Source organism: Cotesia glomerata, linkage group LG1 (genome assembly GCF_020080835.1).
Source record: "Cotesia glomerata isolate CgM1 linkage group LG1, MPM_Cglom_v2.3, whole genome shotgun sequence".
Classification (NCBI taxonomy): domain Eukaryota; kingdom Metazoa; phylum Arthropoda; class Insecta; order Hymenoptera; family Braconidae; genus Cotesia; species Cotesia glomerata.
In genome coordinates this window covers 13432982-13454290 of record NC_058158.1, presented here as the reverse complement: position 1 = coordinate 13454290, position 21309 = coordinate 13432982, and the positions used below count along the sequence as shown (strand labels likewise).

The 21309-nt window shown below is 30.3% G+C and overlaps 1 protein-coding gene across 2 annotated transcripts in view; it reads right to left on the bottom strand.

Annotated features, from left to right (window-relative positions):
* Positions 1 to 1842: 1842 nt before the first annotated feature.
* LOC123275425 (homeotic protein ultrabithorax) overlaps positions 1843 to 21309 on the bottom strand; it is a 171476-nt gene continuing 152009 nt past the window's right edge. For both annotated transcript variants that reach the window (XM_044743541.1, XM_044743543.1), the window contains one exon: positions 1843 to 2551. The gene's annotated coding sequence lies outside the window, so the exon portion shown is untranslated. The remainder of the gene's footprint in view (positions 2552 to 21309) is intronic.

The window sequence follows — 21309 nt, the reverse complement described above, 5'->3', positions numbered from 1 at the left end:
ATTTTTTTTTCTTAAATTTAACTCGAATATTATTAACTTAGTATTTTATGTATCAACTCAAAACCAAAAAAAAAAATTTAATATTCATTCAAGATACCTATAAGCAGTTTTATAGAAATTGATATTAACATTAGAAAACTTCTGAGAACTCTTTGTTAATATTGTAAATTATTTATCAATTTTTTTCAATGATATAATGTTAAAAAAAAAGTTAACATCTAAAAATGCATGATAAGTAAGCTTCTAAATGCATATTGTAATAGTTTCTAGTGAATGCAAACGTTAATAAATAAAAAATAATTATAAGGCACTAAGTATATAACGGGATTTGAGGATATGTATAACAAGCAGGTGAAATTTGAATTGGGCTAGGAGTGTGTCGTTGGCCATAGCCACGAGCAATGATACAATCGAGACAAAGCGTTTTCAAATTTAATTAATATTTTATTTTGTTCCATTTTTTTAGCAATTATATAATCAGCGTAACAGTACAGTGACACTCAAAACCGCAACCGTTTTAATTAAAACTACCCTCTTTCAGTACATGTGTCACAATAGGCAAATCCAGCCCTGATCACTTTTAAACTACATTTATCATCAATCATCATCAGAATCGAGTTTTCTTTTCTCAATAATTATCAGTATTTTAATATATTACATTAAAAAAAATAAAATAAAATAAAATAAACGATGATAACGAATTTTGTACGTGTAACATTCACACATAAACACAATTACTACTAACTTCTAGTCATCAACTCCAATTACAAGTGAGTCTAATTACCTAATTACGTATATAGTACCACTGAAGTGATTAGAGAGCTCTTTCCGAAGTTTTATAAATTAAATAATTAGTCAAATTACAGTCCTCTTATAAATACTGTATTTTCATTATCTACTTTTTTTATTCTAAATTTTTTCTTTCAATCAATGTTAATTTATTTTTTTCATCAGCCTTCCACCATTCTTCACATTATTTCACTTAGCGGCTACTCGTATACAATCAATTATTACCTATTTATAATAAATTTACTATATGAGTATCGCCACGATTTTTTGTTCGGGCTGGATGTTTCTTTTATTTTTAACAAACGCAGAGGTACTAAGTAGGTACGTACATGTAGCTATTTTTAATTTTTTTTTTTAATCATTTTATTATTATTTATATTCCAGATCTTATTAAACTAATGACGAATCCCAATTTTCATAAAAGGTAAAAGATTTGCCCACTGCAGACCTATAACCTTCCTTTCATTTATTTAGCATTGAGCCAAGTTCCCATTATTTATTTTTAATGTTAACAAAACTTTTGATAAAAAAACAAAATATACTTGGTAATAATTATATAGTAGTATGATTTTTACAACGTTTTTTTTTCGTACGAAAAAAATTTTTAATTTTTAATTATAAATTACACTAATACTTAATCAAACATAATAGTTTGAATTTATTGTAATCAGAAACAATGACAAAAACTCGGTGTCCACGTTTGTCGTAGACAATAAAAAAGTATAACAAAAGAATAACAAAACCAGTACTCATATATTTTTGCTCACTAACGGACGCGCTGGGCACTTAAACATTTAATTTTTTTTTTGCATTTTAGCAAATAAATAATTACAAAAAATAATAATATTAATAGTAAGAATAAAATTAATAGTTATAATAATAATAATTATAATAATAATTGTAATGATGATAATAAGTATAATAATAATAATAATAATAATAGTTGATACTAATAATAATTAATAGTTGACAAATAATTGACAATAATATAACATAATGATAATAATGATAATAATATTCATAATAACATAATAATTAAATTTTAATAAAATAAAAAATAAAAAATCTTGATAACTTTGTACACCGTCTTGTTCGAAAATTTACATATATAAGTGTATGTTTAGTAGGATTTAATCCTAATAAATTCTAAAGTACGTACGAAATACTATATTTATAGCCTGTGTTTAAGTTTAATTTTTTATACACATAATATTTATTGGTGATATAATATCTGAGCCTTGGCCCTCATCATAATTGATAATGATAATTATTTACCATTGACGATAGTTAGCCATTGGATTTATAACTTAAATTTAAAAAACTTATATCACTTTGTCTGCTCGAATTTAGTTGCACGATCCCGGTACAGGTAAAATTCACTCACTTTTATTCACGACTATAAAAATTAATACTACGGATGCCGATGCACTAATTACTTAATTCAGAAACAGAAACAATAGTTAACAACCTAAAGCTATAGAGGACTATAACAGTATATAACAGTTCCAAAACCTACTGGCGATTCTAATTGGCATTCAAATATACCGTACTCGGGCATGGCTGATTTGGTCTGTGGGGTATTTTTTAGCTGTTCAGGAGGTGAGGTTGCGTCATAAGTTCACTACGGGAGACTCCGGGGGTTCGTCACTCACCGGTGCAGCTTCCATTCGCCGCAACCGATAAATTTACTTCCGACGGATTGGGACAGCACATCGACACCTATTTGGCATTATAAAAACGGTTGGAGCAGCCTGCCACTCACCTGTAACACAAAATTTTTACATTTTTATTAGTAATTTTATCAATTTATTATAATTGTTTATAATATGTATATTTTTAACTTTTAGATCAAAGATCAATTAAATTGAAAAATTAAAAAAAAAGTTTCAAGATTAATCATGTCTTAGTAAAAATGAAATAAAATAAATTTCAAATTAAAGAAACAAAATTTTTTCTTAAAACCTTAGTATTTTTTCAATATTATTTTACTGTAAAATATTCAATTGAAAATAACTTCTTTTATGCAATTTTTGATTCTACAAATAGTTATTCATATGAAATTGATATTAATCGATACAATCCAAACATATATGGAATTTTTTTAACAAGTAAATTCTAAGAAAATTATATTTATATAGAAATTGGAAGTATCTATAAGTCCAATTATTTAAAAATATTTTTTCATAGGTAAATTATTAATTTAGCAAAAAACAAAAAGTCATTAGATATTTATTAATATCAGTACCATTTTTTTGTATCTATTGGAGAATTGATTGATTGTTTTATATAAAAAATTTCAAAGTTGGAATGATTTTATACAAATTAATTTTTCTACCCTCCAGCCGGAAAGCTTTCCACACTAGTGGCAACTTTCTGGCCGCTAAACGAAGTTGCCACATTCCGGCTACTTCGAGCAGAAAAATAGTGTACACACCTTGGTCAGTAAAAAGTTAAGCCTCAGATCATATGTTTATCAACCTCGGCTTTGCCTCGGCCAACAATTACATGTGATCTAAGACTTTTCTTATTTTACTGGCCTAGGTATGTATAATACTATAACTCAAAAATACGTTAATACAAATATTAAATATACATTTATTGTAAAAACTTATTGGAAAAATGCAATACAAGTTATATTACTTCAAATTCAATGAGGTTATAATTTTTACAGATCTGGTTGTACACAGAAAAAAAAATTAACTTGGATCAAGAGAAAAATTCTTAAATCAAGACAATTTTGAAAAGTTTCATTGTATTGGATTAAGAAGAAAAGTTCTTGAATCAAGTAAAATTTACTTAAACTAATAAAAATTTCTTAGTTTAAGAATTTTTTTACTCAAATCAAGAAGATTAAATTCTTCAAAATTATCTACTGATTCAAGTAAATTTTTTTTTCTGTGTAATAAATAAAAAATCAGTTCATTTTACAATTATTTGTCTTAAAACGAAACATTAAACAAACATTCTATAATAAAATATAGATAGAAATTTGTAAAATATTTAATTCACGGTCTATAATGAATTATATAATTCTTATGCTAATAATAATGATATAAGTCAGATAAATAAAGTTATTTTTTGATACATCTTATTTATACGTCGGAATTTCTTCACAGCAATATAATCAAAAATTTTCCCTGTATTTTATACTATTCTTATACGTGATTTTATCGAAAGCAATAAATAAACTTTTCCAAATTCTGAAATCTCCTCAGAAATATACATCCTGAATAGCTTAGAGTACACGAAACGGATTAGAACTAAGTATCATCCGGGAATGTGGAAACACCATTAGTCATTTAAGAGAGGGGCGAAAAAGTTGTTTGTCTGAGGTCTTCTGGTTGCGGGATACAGAAATGAAGTATGGAAAAATAGGAGGACAAAGAAAAAGGGAATGATATGAAGCAAGGATTAATAAGACTTTTGGCAAACCCGGGTGATTTTACTAGCCACCAACTCGCGCCAACCACTCGATCTGTGTGATTTCTTTTTTTTCTTTGTCTATTACACTATTTTTTTATTTTTACGTCTCATTCTTCTTATCTCCTCGTTCTTTTCTTTTGTGTGTATCTCTATAGGTTTACGTCCTGCTCGGTTCCATTAGTTAGGTCTTCTGTTTCCATGCCACGACCCAGAAAATGTCAAAAAATATATATGTTTAACATGAGCTCAAAGACAAATAAAGCTGAAATAAATGTCAAGAAAATAATAAACAACTTACGACGCAATAAAAAATTTCAAGATTTATTTCGCTTTTTATTGGCAGTGAAATAAATTGATGGCTCAATTGGAATTTATTCAAAATTTCAAAAATGGAAATAATTTTTTTTTACAGCTAATATGCAAACATATACATCGTATTATCCTCGAAACAAATCACGCAATCTTTCGTCATATCTTTTAATACGATTTTACGTGTATTTAAGCTAAATAGCAGAGTAGAAGTTCTATCAGGATATCGCTAACGATATATTTGCACAAGCTGTCTACACATTTCATTTATTTCAAGTTGTAGTTATTAAGAGAGTTTACTTTTCAGCCTAGAATTACTTTTCAACGTCTCTTACTCTTACTCGACGTACAATAATACTCGAAGGCAGTTGTGTTGGGCGATAGCAATGGGTATGTTTTCGTGGGTTGTATTTATGTTGTACACATACACACTCAATTTATTCTTCCATCGCATTTTCTATCTCACTGGCATCCTGTACTTTCGTAAGAGTCTCAGTCCTTGCACATTTATCAGGATTTCGAGGGAGCTAGACTTTTTAAGCCACAATAAATTCCATCGGAAAGACACGCGCGCCTGCACATTCGAAATCTAATGACACTTTAAATTTGTAATACTAAGACATTTTTACGTTAATAAAATAGCTGCTATATTAAAACAAAGTGCACTAAAAATATTATTCATCTCCGTCCGTGGACCTTCAGTTTACATACATTTATTTCGCTACTGTTGTAAGCAATAAATAATAAATAATAAACTCCTCTTAGCGATACACAACACTGGAAAAAAAAAAAAAAAAAAAAAACCAACTTGATTCAAGAAAAATATTATTCTTAATATTTTACTCTTGCCTCAAGATATTCAGTTTTCTCAATTCTCTTCAACCAATAAATTCAAACTCTTATATCAAGAGTAAAAATTACTCCATTCAAGAATTTTATGAATTAAAAAAAATCTTTTACTATTTTCAAACAAGATATACTTATTTCAAAATTTTTTTCCAGAATACCAACAAATTTTCAAATTTCTGTTAAATAAAGCTGAAATAAAAATTTTTTCTTGTTAACTTTCTTTTGATATTTTGGATGAGGAAACTTGACCTTGAACCAAGAATATAAAATCCTTCAACGAAAATGAAATTGTTGTTAGTTTTCAAGAATTGTTCTTGGATGAAAAATTGGGTTGCATCTATTGAAGATGTGCTATCAAATCGAGAGAATAAGTTTCAAGACGAAAAATTCGTAGAAATAAATAAACTGGTAAACATATGATTTATCTGTCCATAATCAAAACTTTCAGTTGAAAAATAATGAAAAATATATCGTAAAACAATGTACAGTTGGAGTTAAATTGCAATTTTGATGCCCCTTTTATACTTGTTACGATTAAACCTAACACGAAGGGGAAGGGTAAAAAAGAAAAATGAAAGAGAGCAAGAGACAAAAGGGTTGTATAAATATACATTTATGTGAATAAGAGGAGGGGTTCAGCACGAAACGGTTATTATCTATCGCTCTTGTTACCACAGGTTGCTCGTAAACTGGCCACATCGGTGGGATGGAACTAGACGAGAAGAGCTGAATACTCGCTGAGTATAGTATAGGTAGATACTGGATGCTTCGCTTACAGCGTGTCCCACAGACCCCCATGGATTAACCATCCTTTTCTCTGTCGCCATTCCTTTCTACGTGAATAGGCTTCACAAGAGTTAGCTCTAAATTTCTGAGTAAATTTTCAGTCTTAATTAACAGTATTTTTATAAGCATTTTACGAAAAAAACTTTTTTGACTTAAGGAAAATTTTAAGAAAACAGTAAAATTTTATAATTCAGTTTTTGACAATTTTAGATTTATTTTTGAAGAGGACAAACGGATTTTTGAAGAAGATTTTAGAAACATGATGCTCAAACATTGACGATAAAAAAAAATCCACTCAATAATTTGGACACGTTAAAAAAAAGAGAAAAAGAGACAGGCAGTGGGTGGGGTGTATTGTATATACCTCTACTTGAAATCGAGCAGAGGGAAAGAGCAGGGGCGTTTCATGGCACCCTGCATGGGGTAGCTTGCAGTTCACGTGACACTAGAGCCATCTATACCCTGGCAGATTTATGGGTTCTGGTTGCAGCGGCTGCTCATAGCACAACACGCCACAGGACGATCGTGGTGTTGTTGTCCGTGACGGCGTAAGTGTGCATCGGTTTGCATAGTACACTATTTCCATGTATATATTTGTGTGCATTCATACATTGCTGTGATCCTGTATATCGTATCGAAACACTGATGTTACGATTCGCAATGGTAGTGGTATTCCCTGTCGCGATGGCACGCTGTTACTCCACAGGGGTTTCGCGCGATTCGCGCTGATGCACCCAAACACTGATAAAAAGTTAGACCCGATCTCAATCCGATTCTCTGGGTGTTGCCATCAGGCTCTCTCTTGGCGTGGTTTCGCTTATCTCTCCAGACTCTCCGGTTCTTTCATATTCTATTTCTTGTATCTTTTATCTGCATAAAGATTAATGTCATGTATTTTTGACAGTGTCGGCGATACAATTATACCTTTTTTTACCATTCAAAGAAATTAATCATTGAAATTAATTTTTTTCTATCATTTTTTATTTAAGAAATTCTTAAGAAAATTTTTAGGTGCTGCTGAGGATTTTTTAATAATTTATATAGCTTTCAAAAATTTGAGTTATCATTTATTTTGTCCTTTATCTTATTATTTTATCAATTTTACTGTAAAAATTAAAAATATTTCAAAAGTTCTTTTTTAATTCAATGCTTTAATTTCTACAGGTTGCTCAAGACTTTTGTAACATTTACTGTACTTTAAATATTTTCGAGTAACTTGTAATTAAAAATGACAAAAAATTAGAACTTTTTTTTTTAATTGATAAATTTAAAAACGAAAATAAAGTACAAAACACAATAAAAGAATAAAAGAAAATTATCAACCAAATCAACTACTTCATAAGGGGGCGTCCATAAATTACGTGAGGCATTTTTGAGAATTTTTTAACCCCCCCTCCCCCCTTGATGAGGTTTCGTAAGATTTTCCTCAACTCCCTCCCCCATCCCCTAATCTCACGCGAGATTATTCCACATTTATGTTTTGGCTGTAAACAGGTTGGATTATTGAGAAAAAAAGTGCCATTCGGCTACACCCGACATGGATAGGTAGATTTCTTGTTTGAATATTGAAAAAAACACGTTATTAAAAAGCCGTAATGTCCTAAAATTTATTTTTTATTATATTTTTGCAAATAACGATATGAGACTGACTACAGCAAATAGATATTTAAAGACATCTACCTAAAAAATAGGATTTTTTACATATAAAAGTCATTTGATGATAAAAGCTAAAATTTAATTTATTATTGATTTGTTTTGAATTTTCTCAACTACGAATTAAATTGAAAAAACTATAAAAAGTCGACGAACAATAGTTTAAATTGAAGATAATTAAACATATTATGACAAAATTGTATTAAAATTACGACATGAGACCAGCTACCACCGATAGATTTCTAAAGAAATCTATACCTAAAAAATTAGTGAATCCTATCGATCAATAATCAAATTAAACAATCGAGCACTACTTTGCTGCTCTGCAGGGTTCAGACGAATACGACAAACACTATTGTGTCAAATTTGGCCATATTTTATTATAGAAATACTTTTTCACGCAATTGTACACTTTTCTGCTAGAGAAAAAATTACGTGATATTTGTTAAGATCCCCCCCCCCCCTTCCTCCTAAGTGAGATTTGGTAAGATTTAGCATGATCCACTCCCCCCCTAGAACACCTCACGTAATTAATGGACGCCCCCTAATCCGTTAATTCTTAAGGAATCATCTCAAATTCTGGACACTCAAAAAGATCTGAAATTCACTACTTTAATAATTAAAAAAATCATAAGTAACATTTGCTTATCTGAGAGAATAATTAATACACGGTCCAGACAGTTAACACTACCAAAAATTAATAGAATAAGTACTAAAAATGCACTTTATATTGCAATAAAAAATACTTCAATCTACTTCCTAATAATCTGAAAGCTCTAAATTATAATAAAAGGTTAAGAAAGCATATTGTGAGGTGGTTTCGATCTATTATACTTTAATTGACGACAAGTGGTATTTTGTAAAATTTGTAAAATTATTCTATGTTTACTTAGTAAAATTGTGAAGCGTACAAAAAAAAGTTTTCGCGCGTATTTTCAACAATTCTCAATATTTTGATATCGGAACAAGATTAATAGCTGAAACTTTGATCTAATCAATAAATTACTATTTTGAAGAAGTTAAAAAAAGAATAATAATAATTTTTAGTTTTTTTAATAGTTTTTTGTTGAGTGTTACAATTGCCCCTTGTTACAATTGCAGCACCTCTCCCCTACTATACTTAGTACACTACTTACTTAGTTAATCTAATATTTTGTATTAATTTTATAAATGTATTATATTTTTCTGGTGTCTATGCACAGGTGATTTTTGCACCTCTATAGAATGTTTTTACCAGAAGTAAATAAATGAATAAAAAATAAAAAATAAATTTAAAAATCAAAATATTGACTCGACTTGAAGTTTACCGAGTATAAATTATTTGTGAAGTCCTGAAAGTAAAATTGTCTATTTTTCGTACCTGTCTGATGGTATACTAAAATTATTAACATTACTACACTCTAATTGTTTATCGATCCATTTCCATTAATTAATTCCGAGGCAATATTCAGTTAACTATCCACATCATCAGACCAAATTTACAAAATAACAATTCTTTAGGAACATTTACATAAATCATACTACCATTCATTCTACTATGAAAATTTTATATAAAAATTTTTAGTGAAAACAAATAATATAATGTCAACAATGGCTTAATGAAACACTCAATATCGATTAGATTCACATAAATAACAAAGTACTACAACAAAAATTTGTTTTCTCTAAAATACAACAATTTAAAATTCTGCAGTTTTGATCTCAATGAAAAGTTACCCGTCAACCGAATATAATAAAATAATCTACTGGAGACAAGATCATTCTAGATGTAAACAATGTGACCAAACTTATAGAATGCATGTATCTCTTCAGTAGCCAAAGTTTAAGGATATATGTCTATACTAATATTTTAGAAAACATTTATATTACTTTGAAGAACAAATGTATACACAATATAAATTTAAAAAAATGAAACAATAAAATGGTGATTCTAAAATTCAGAATATATGAATTCATATGTAAGAAAAATGAATAATGAAGAAATTTAGGCAACCCTTTACGACGTCATGTGGATATACAGTTTGCCAACGCCAGACATTTGAGAAAAATATAACGGTATCTCCTGGTGATATCGCACCAAGTGATATATTGTTTTTGATGTTTTACAACGTCGCAGTACCCACGTGGTATTGTGGGTATACCTGACTAGGCACTTTTAAACGCAGTCCCTTCTATAGAATGACAATTATCATTTTGTCACACCCATGCTCATTTATCTGCCTGGCAGTTTTAATTTATATTTTTAATAGCCAAAAATTTATACAGAGATTATTTTGATTATGAACATCGATTAAAGGCCAAAACCGACTTAAATACTTTTCAGAGAAACAAAAAATATTTACATATAGTTACAGAAATAAGTTTTCTAGATATAATGTTTTTTATTTTTTTTTTTTTAGCAAAGTGAGAAGTGCATGTATATTAAAAGGGCTTAAAGTAAATAAGAACACTAAAAGGATGGTAAATGGTAAAATATGCCGAATAGCCGAAAAGCGAACGACGAAGCTCGGTTAGACTTTGCAGCGAGAAATAAGAAAAACAAAATTCGAGATACAAAGCTGAAGAGGAGACACCGATGATGAATCTCCTAGCAAGAACTTCAAGCAAGGAGTGAAGTATGGGTACAAAAAAGAGCAATGAAAAGTAGAGATAAAAAAACAAAACATCGCGAGAAAAGAGAAGAGCAGGACGCGCTAGAGCGGCTCGGTAACTAACTTATCGTAGATGGATCGCGGGAAGGTACGAGAGGGTTTCATGTGTCTCCGGTACTAAGTCAAGATCTCGGCATCACGTCACAGTTAAGAACGTCTCCAATCGGTCAGACTTCATGTACGTGAAGGATTTCATAGATAATTCTGGCACGCGCTTCAAGAGGGCGGCCATGTATGGTGTGTCTAAGTGTATGAATATTCAACTTCATTTACAAAAAGTTTAGAAAACCCTAAACTGCACGACTTCTAATGCTAATTTAATTTTAAAAAATTTTTTATTGTTCATTTACAAAGTAAAATGGAAAAAAGGAACTTCATTATTATCAATTAATTGATTGAACTTAATATCATCTGGAATTGTTACGCATGCGTACAAGGAAAAAATTTACTGATATTTATAAATGTATAGAAGAGATTTATAATGATTATTTTTTTTTATTAATAATTAAAATTAAACAATACTAAGTTAAATAGCCATTTGAAAGATCAATTCCTTTATGGACAAACCGAATCCAATAATTTAAAAAAATGATTGAAGTACTAGATTTTTTGTCCAGTTTTTTTATTTTTATTCCACTGAATCAATTTTTAAAAATCAAAGAATCAATCTTGATTGAATCATTTGCTTAGAAGTTTAAAAATTATTTTGGTTCCATGAATTCACAGGAAAATAACAATGAAAATAATTAAAAAGAAGGAACTAAGAAAATTTTCAATAGAGGATTATCGAAAGCTTCGCATTATGAGTCGTGCAAAAGCTTATCGAATTAACAGTATATGTTAGAATTTAAATGAGTTCCTGTTAAGTCACTTTTGGGGCAGTGCGATTCTCATGATAAATCAATTTTTTCTACATCAAATTTAGCTAATTTATTAAATCTAGCCTGTGATATTCAGAAGAGAAACTTTAAAGATTATTAGATATATTGTCTAAGCTACAAAAACGGTAATAATTTATAAAATGAAAGCCATATTAATATCATGAAATAATTATGCCGAGCAATATTTTTTCTCTGATTTATTAACTTTTTTTGTTGTTTCAAGAATTGAATTAACTGGTATATACATTATATAGAATAATTAAAAGTATTTTTTAGAATAATAATTTATTTGTAGTGGAATCTAAAAATTGTGGGCTCGATAAAGTTAGCGTGACATAAAAAGCTAGCTTGGCATTTATGTTATCACAAGATGAAAGACGAACAGAGCATAGATCTTTTAGTACAACCCGGCACAACGGTCCGACGGATCGTTCGACTCAGTCTGGAACGTGCACACGCAAAATCCAATCTTTTCCGCGAGCACGTTCAAACTGAATTCTGTATTCTGTACTCTGTATATGTGTATATATATTCACCTGAGAGTGAGCAGTGTACGGTGAGGTTGCCCATTGTATAGGCAATCGAAGTAATAGAGTAGGAAAAGGCAAAAAGGAGAAACAAAAACAATAAGACAGAGAAACCAGAAGTACACACAAATAAAAGAAGGAAATTGGGTTCTTTTGGTGAGGAGTTCTCCAACAGGAAAGCTTATACAGCTCGAGAGGAAATAAAGAAGTTTCAGTATCATCAAAGTCGGGTGTATACGGTCTATATGGAAGTTGCGTTTGCTCGGTCACGGGTAATGGTTTTACGAGCGTCAAGGGTGATATAAAGAAAATGAAAAACACCAGTACTGCCAACTTGCACAGCCAAACCGTATAACTAACTACGTTGTCTTGCCTCACACCATTGTTGCTCAACTACGACTATCTCTTTTTAGTCCAGGTTTTACTTCATCATCATCATCTTCTTCTTCTCCTTCTTTTTCTTCTGCTGCTGATCTTCTTCTTCTTCATCATCATCATCCTCATCCTCATCTTCTTCTTCTTCTTCTTCTTCTGCCTCTACTTCTTGAGTTATACGTACCACCCAACTTTAGCCCCAGAGCCTCCTCTCGCCCAGTGTCGACTAGCTTCCCGCGGAGTGTATCACAATTAGCTTTTGCACCCTCTAACACCCTATCCACCAGCACCCCCTGCTAGTGCCAACACTTTTAACCACTTTGTGTATATAATTTCGCTTACTACACTCTACCAGGTCTACTACCTTTCTCTTTACCTCTACTCAGCACACTCCGAAAACTCGAGCTCGAGGAAAACTTTGAAAAGCTTATTTCAATATTACGAAAAATAAACCAACCCAGTTTGCATGCATTCTTGTTTTATATAATTTAAAAGTTTATTACGGTCCGACTAAATAATGTAAAGGCTATAAAACATTGTACACAGTTTTTGCTGTTACCTCCACGGGCCTACGCTCTTTTCTTGTTAACTCCTTCCAAAAACAGTCATCAGTGTAATGAAACGACATTAAATTTAAATCCACCCGCGGACGAGCTTACACTGATGCTAAAACGTCCCAAGTTTAATGCTTGGACACTGCGACGAATGATGGCAATAGAATTAAAAAATAATAAAATAAAAATAACTGGAATAAAACAAACCTTGGAGCAAAAAAATAACTGAACTCTCTGGATACCATCGTGAATTTATTGCACACCTAGAGAATAATACTTGCTGCCCGGAAAAAATGCTCTGACGATTAGTTAGTGACTTCTATTAATGGTATAAAAGAAAATAAAGTAATTTAACATTTTAAATTATTCATTTCCCTTAAAAAAAAACTTTTTAATATGGCCTGGTATGAAAATTTTATCAGGTTCACTATAGCTTGATCCGATTTTGACTAATCAAGACTGACTTGCCAACCGATAATTTTTTTAAAAGACCGCACATGACTTGATATATCCATATCAGTCCTCATATAGTCATTTATAACATATATAATTTTTTTAAATAAAGTATTATTGAAAATCTCCGATGAAGGCTGTATGGTCACTAAATTATTTCGTTATAAAAAATAGTCAAATTTGAAATTTCGTTCCAAAATAAAGATCAATTTTTTTAAATACAATAAATAGTTATGGAGAAACCTACTTACAGAACAAATGATAATCTATGCTATCAAATGAAGTAAGCAATAAATAATACCAAAAAAAATAGCCAAGCTTTTTCAATTTTTTTTGTAATATTAAGGAGCTTGTTTGTCACTAGTTTCTAATTTATCTAACAGCATACCAGGCCATTACAAAAATTTTTTTTCACGGATAGTTACTTTTATTAATATTAAAAGAAGAACAATTTTATTTCACATTTTAAAATTTAAATTATTAATATGTTTTATTAAAAAATTGCTTGTTACTTAGACAATTAAAATTTTACATGTTCTAAGCTATTTTTATAATTAATCTCAATAATAACAGTAATAACTAACCTGGCAATTTACGGTAACTCAATGAATATTTATTAAACAATACATAACTGTAAGCTGTTAAAGTATAATTAAGAAAAAAATGAGTTTTCAATTAAATACAAGATTACAAATGAGCGACGGTTAACGTTACAGAAGGTATAGTATGAATATAGGTTTGGTGTTGGGTGAAACTGCCGTGACTACAGCTCGTCTGCGCCATCTCGTACTGATATGTTACATCATTTATACGTGGCACGCGTACCCGTGGCGTTAATTGAACGTCCCCACGATTACTAAGTAGCGACTATAATAAATTGAACGGAGGATATTTATCGAGTACAGGTTCTCTCTCGTGTGCAAGTCAAGTGAAAAAAATATATGTCCAAATGAATCGCGTCATTTCACGCATTTGTCCTGCTCGGTGGTCGGCATTAATAAATTCCTATTTGTACATACACCAGTATAACTGACATTAACTGATTTAGTCAAAAAATGTATCGATATTTTATTGAATGATGCAACTAAGTTTATACTTCAACGGCTGAGAAAATAAATTTAAATGATTAATTTACTCCGCACCAATATTTAAGAAGACAAACTTTTAAATGATTACTTGCTGTAAAAAGACATTAAATCATAATAATTGGCTCAATCTATTTTACAAATGAATACGTATGTATGTATGTATGGAGATTGGAAGATGCATGCAAGTGCATCGGTAATAAAAAGAACTAAACAGTGAATACTTTTTAATTCACTTTTAGTTGATTAATATCGTACACAGTAAAATATAGCTGTAATTGAATTAACTATTTGTGTATTGTATATTGATTACATAGAGTTAGGTTAAATCATAACGGCCCATGTGGACGCAGTTCCCTTGCCATGACTAAAATTTATTCGCAATTGTACTCGTTCGTAAAAAAAAAAGAAAAAAAAATAAATAAACAAAAAATAAAACGGTCTCTCAAAATGTACGTTAGTATTTTTCTCTGTGTATGTGCTTGGCCCATCGACATTGTCCTGGCACTCGCACGGAATTTTAATTCACGGCTGACCACCATGTCACTATATACACAAATTCACAGACAATTAAACTCATCCGCTCTTCAATCCCCATTATATGTTATAAAAAATATCATCTGGAGAAAGTCATTTTACGCAACACTAAAGCTTACTAAATTTTTTATCTCATGTTATTATTGTATTAAACGTAGATACTTATAAATTTTTTATTTCTTTTAATTTTAATATTTTTTAATCATTATTAGTTCTTATCAATTCCTTTGAAAATCAAAAATTTAAACAGATAATTTTAATAAAATTAATTGTCTCAATTTATTTTTGTATTAATATATAAATCTGTTTGAGTTTTTAAAGCTTATTTCGATTTTAATTAATTACATACTTTCTAAATTAAAATGAAATTTTGTATAATTTATAAAACAGATAAAATTTAAACGGTTAGTTGTTTTTTTCTTCTAATATTCATAATTCAAGCAATCTAAAATTGCTATTTATTTTCAATAGAATTCGTCAATCGAGTTGTTTTCATTCAATGTATGTGACAAAAAAAATTCATGTTGAAAAGTTCTATAGTTATAGTGATAATTAACCCTTCGTAGGTAGCGTGTCTTTTTCCGAACTAAGTCGGTCGCATGGTGAGCGCTCCGCCGCCGTGTTAAAACGTACGCGCTGTTGCCAAATGTAAACTAATACTATTTCCTTGTGAGATAAAGTATTTTTTCAATGTTTTATGATTAAATATAATTTTACTTTTATATTTTATCATAAATTTAATTGAATAACAAAATTTTTTTATTTTTATCACATGTGATTAAATTTAACATCTAAGACCAGATTATAAAATTATAATATGACATTAAATCTAGCTGTCACTTGAAAATTTTTAATTTTTTTTTTTTTAACAAACAAATTTTTTCAAAAATTATTTTTAACAAATTGCATCTTTAATTTTTAAAACGTCTGAATGTCAATTTTTTTTATAATTATTTTTTGTCATAATTTATTTGCTACAAAAATTCTTAAAATTATCAAATATCCGCTAAATTAATTATCATTAATTAATTATCATTAAGACTAGCCGACACAATCTTTGTAGAGGGGTGTGCTATTCCTTATAGTAGCACTGTAAAATACCTTGGGGTGACTATAGATAGTACTCTCTCATGGGAGAATCAAGTAACAAATGTGTGCAATCGCGCTATGAGTATTCTAGCACAACTAAAAATAAACAATGAAATATTTAGTGAAAGTTTACGTATTAAGCTAGTATCTACTTTAATAATTCCTCTCTTTGATTATTGTTGTGCGGCGTATACGAATATGTCAAACAAATTATTATTAAAGATGCAGCGTGAATTGAATTCATGTGTTAGATTTATCTATAAAGTACCAAAATATGAACATGTTACTCCATATTTCAAAAAGTTAGGTTGGCTAAAGCTTGCAGCGAGAAGAGATTATTTCATTGCTTGTCTGTTTTATAAGGAAATTCGACTAAATTATCGGCAGCTATTCGGCTCAAAACTAGACTTTTTGCCTGTAGCACTGCGTAGAGGTGATGTCCGACAAGACTATCTTCGTATACCGCAGGCTAATTGTGTCATGTGTGATAATTCATTCTTAATTCATGGCATACGTATCTGGAATGCAGTGCCAGCTGAGACTGTGGCTGTAGATAATTTGGTTGAATTTAAAAATGCTTGCTTCAATCACTTTTTTGAACATGACAATTAACAATTGCAATCTTTATTTTGGATCTTATTTAAATATTTTTTATTGTAGAATTATTATGACTTTAAATTAAGTTATTTGTTTGTATTAAATAATCTATTTGGATTTTATAACATTTGAAATTAAATCTAATTGCAAACCTTTAATTAGTTAAGTAATCTTGTAACCTATGTAAACCAATGTAATTTAAATATTGATGGCTTTGAGGGAGCTTAGGTTCCAGAGCCAAATAAATTTTTTATCTATCTATCTATCTATCATAATTAGAATTAAATTCAATCAAAAAAAAATAATTTGAAAAATTGGCATCCATTGTTATTTTTTTTTTTTTTTAATTTGTTCACCTGAAATTTTTTTGTTTTTTCATTATTTAAATAATTAGTAATATATAAAGCCAGACATCTGTTAATTTTAGTATGATGTATTATAAAATAATTTATTTAACAATTGTATTATTATTACTATTTTTATATAAATAATATTTAATATGAGTGTAATTATTACAGTATTTTGAACAAATCACAAGTTATAATGTAAACAGTAAAATTAACCTCAAACATTACTTTATTTTTGTACCTCACATGCGGTAAAACAGATTGAAATAGTGGCGGTAACGACATTTGGCAACAGCGCAGTTAGAAAATCTCCCGGAGGCTCACTCGCACCGGGCGGCATAGCGCCGCCCGGTTCCGAAAATTGATTTTTTAAGTTACTTCGTAAATATTTTTATGCTTTTTGATAACGTCACAATTTTTAGAAAGGTTAAAAGAATGCACTTAATTTTTTTCAAAATTATCAATGAACTCAATTTCGAGAAAAAAAAAAAAATGCCGAAAAGGCGGCGCCGCGCTCATTATGCGACCTACGAAGGGTTAAAAAAATTAGGAAAACGGTTGACCCTAAAGACCATCCTTCCAATTTCTCGCTATTTCCATACTTAAGCGCTAGCTCAAAATTACAATTATTACGTTTTTGAGCTCTCCGAGCTCAAAAATCTGATAGAAGTTTAATGAAACACTATTTTTTGAATTTTAAATGCGCAATAACTTTTGAATGAATAAACCGATTTTCACGCGGTTGGCAGCATTCGATGCAGTTTTTTAGGCCTCATAAAGAATCTTTAAGTTCGAATTGATCGAACTAGGAATTTCGGAGTAATTCCGAAAAAACACTTTTTGGTTTTCTTTCGACAACGATAAGTCAGAAATGAATCAACCAATTTCGACCGTTCTGGCGCACGGAAAAAAGAAAACTCAAAAAATTAAAATATAAAATGTAAAATCGGTCCCGTCGTAATCAAAACTAGAAAAATTATAGTTTGAAATAACATTTTTCTAAATTCAATTTTTTAATTTAATATTCAGAGCTTGCAATGTAAATATTAAATTCTACAATGTAATTCTTACAAAATCTGTAATAATTACAATCTGAAACTGTAATTTTTCTAGTTTTCATCACGAAGCGCCACGTTGCATTATATACTGTAATTTTTCGAGTTTTCTTTTTTCCGTGCGGTGATCGACGTGGTTTTTTGATGTTGAGAGCTGATTAGTTTTTGGAATCGATGGGTGAAGAAGTTTAAAAGTTATTAAAACTAAAAACTTCCCAATTTTTGAAAATTTTCAATTTTCTGAGCGGGAAGTTAAAAAACCTATTTTTTAATCATTAATAATATTTATTTGACAAGTGAAGAAAAAATAAAAAATATAAATTTTCGAACTTCCGTTAATTGAACGTAACTGGTACATTTTGCGTACATCTATAAAAGTTTTTCTTATATTTTTAAAAGTAGCAATGCTTATTTATTTCACAATATGAACAGGTTCCAATAATAATAATAATAATACAAAATTGTTAATAAAATTTATTTTTAAAATAATTACAGTGACGGATATCAGATTTATCTGAACAGTTAAAATTTGATTAAATATCTGTTATTTATTGAGGATATATCTTTATTTTACACCGTTTTCAATGAAATATTTTTAGTGGTCCGAGATAATTATTTTATATGGTATAATAAACATGATTTTACGGTCTAAAGAAACGTAAATTAGGAAATAAATTCGACTTACAATATAACTTAATTAATCATACATAAAATTAATGTTTTTATGCAATCGCATAAATAATTAATTAAATTATCACGCTAGCTAAGCATATTAAGTGGTCACATACGATAATTTGGCAACGCTGCAGCCGCCATGACGCAGTGGGAAGCCTGGGGATGGGTCTGAGCACCATACTACAGTTAGAAATATCTACAAGTGACAAGAGGTATAGCAAGAGGATAGCAAGAGAATAACAAGAGAGGCCGTATGCCAGGCTAAGGCATTGGTCTAGAGAGTTTAAGAGAAGAATAAAAAACTAAACACGAGGTTTTGTACCACCAAATTCTCTAGGCTAACTCTTGAGTTGTTGAATATCCTTTGCTGTGTGCCGTTCTACCAGTGTGTGAGCCTTATTTCAGCTCGCCTCACTCCTTTTCTCTCATGTTATTATTCGTCTTCTTCTTCTTGTTCAAGACCATCATCTCCTTTGCACTCGATGGCAGAGCATTATCGTAAAATATTTCTTTCTTGCTTTCTCGAGTGTCCTCCTCCGATCTTCTAATTCTGAAGCTCAGGGTTCCTAAAAGTTTTTAGACTGCGGCCTCTCATTGTTGTGTAAATGTCGACCAATGGCGCCGCTAGACGGGGAACTAACTATTCACTTTTAAATGCTAATATCATCATGAGATAAAAGTTACTGTTCCATCTTTCGTGGATTCGATATTAGGACATTAAAATTTTATACGGAAAAAATCATTAATAATTTTATAGAATTGCTTGCTTACGTGAAACCTGACACCTAAGTAATTTTTTAGCACTCAAGATATGTGAATGATTTTAATGTTATGGCAAAGATAAAGAAGCAATATTTTTTTGTAGATTTCATATAAATCTAACTATTGCATTGTTCCTCATGACGGAACTTTTTAAAAATTTGGCTATATATCGACTCAGCTCGTCAAGAGAATTCAAAAAGTACATATGGTTCAAAAGTTTATATATGCGCTTGTATTTATATATATATATATATATATATATATATATATATATATATATATATATATATATATATATATATATATATATATATATATATATATATATATATATATATATATTTATATATATACGATATTAGCAGCTATGTCTCTTCTATAACTCCCTCGATTCTGAACGGATTCCAATGAAACGTGACATACTCATTTTTCGGATCATTTCTGAGGTAAAGTTCTAAGATGAGCCAAATCTGCCTATTAGTTTAAAAATGACAATTCAAAAATTTTTTCAAATCGCAAAAATTTTCACTTTTACCGTATTTCCGTGCAATAATTAATAACAATTAAACGCAATATCATGTTAAATTTCTGTAAATTGCATCTGAAAGCTTATCAAGTAAGCTTTGATTTGCATTTTTATATATATTTCTTTTATCCCGACTAGAAATTGTAGTAAGGAATGCCGAAGAATTAGTGAGGGGCAAGTTTGGCTTGCCTAACTTAGGCAAGCCTAATTTGCGCCTTCTTAAATCCACGTTAGACAAAACGAAGATTGGCATGTCAAATTTACATGTAATTTGGGACATCTATGGCAAGCCGAACTTCGGCGAACCTTTGGAATGCCTGACTAGCTGGAAGTAACGATAACCAAAGATTTGCCGAAGTTTGGCTTGCCACAAATGTCCCTAATTACCTTTAAGTTTGGTAAACCGAACTTTCGTAAGCTTTTGGATTTTATAATTTCCTGCAAGTTAGGTATTCCAAACATTCGCCAAACTTCGTCTTACCATAGATGGCCCCAATTACTTTCAAGTTTGGCAAACCGAACTTCCGTAGACCTTTGGATTTTATAATTTCCCGCAAGTTAGGCATTCCAAACGTTTGACGAACTTCGGCGTTTCTTGCCAAAGTACTCTAAAACGAAGTGGGAGAAGATATTTAGCTTTGTCTTTCCAAGGTTAAGCCTTTTAGTTCTATACATATAAAAGTGTGTATTTATGAGAGTATTTGTGTATTGTACATATAAACATGGTGTCTCATGTACCCGACTAGAAATTTCGTGAGGCATTGCCGAACAATCAATTCGGGGCAAGTTTGGCTTTCCGAACTTTGGCAAGCCTAATTCACGCCTTATTAATTCCACTATAGGTAAGCCAAAGTTCGGCACTGCCGTAGTTTTTCCGAGCTACGCCCAAATTCGGCAAACCGAACCGACAAATCTTTAGTAACTGTGATTTCATGCAAGTCAGGCATACCAATAGTATGTCAAACTTTGGACTGTCATTGGTTTTCCAAGCTATGACCAAGTTTGGCAAACCAAACTTCGGCAAATCTCCCGACTAGAAATTTCAGTGAGGCAGTGATTTGGCGCAAGTAAGGCATGCTGAATTCCAAACTTACAGTAAGTGAGGCATCCAATCCAGGCCGAAGTTTGGGATGTAACGCAGTTGCGAGGCTCAGCCTAACTTGGCTTCCTGATTAGGTTGCAGTTTGGAATCTAAATTCGCAACGAAGAATCCAAATCTAATTCTTTCTTGATTTTTAGCTTTTTTATTACCAAGCGAAAGTTAATAATAACAAATGCTTATTTTTTTATCTTCTTTTACTATTTTAAGTATAAATATTAAATTTAGGACTAAATTTTTTAAATATTTCATGAATAAAAAAAAACAAATTCTTTGTTGCTTTTATT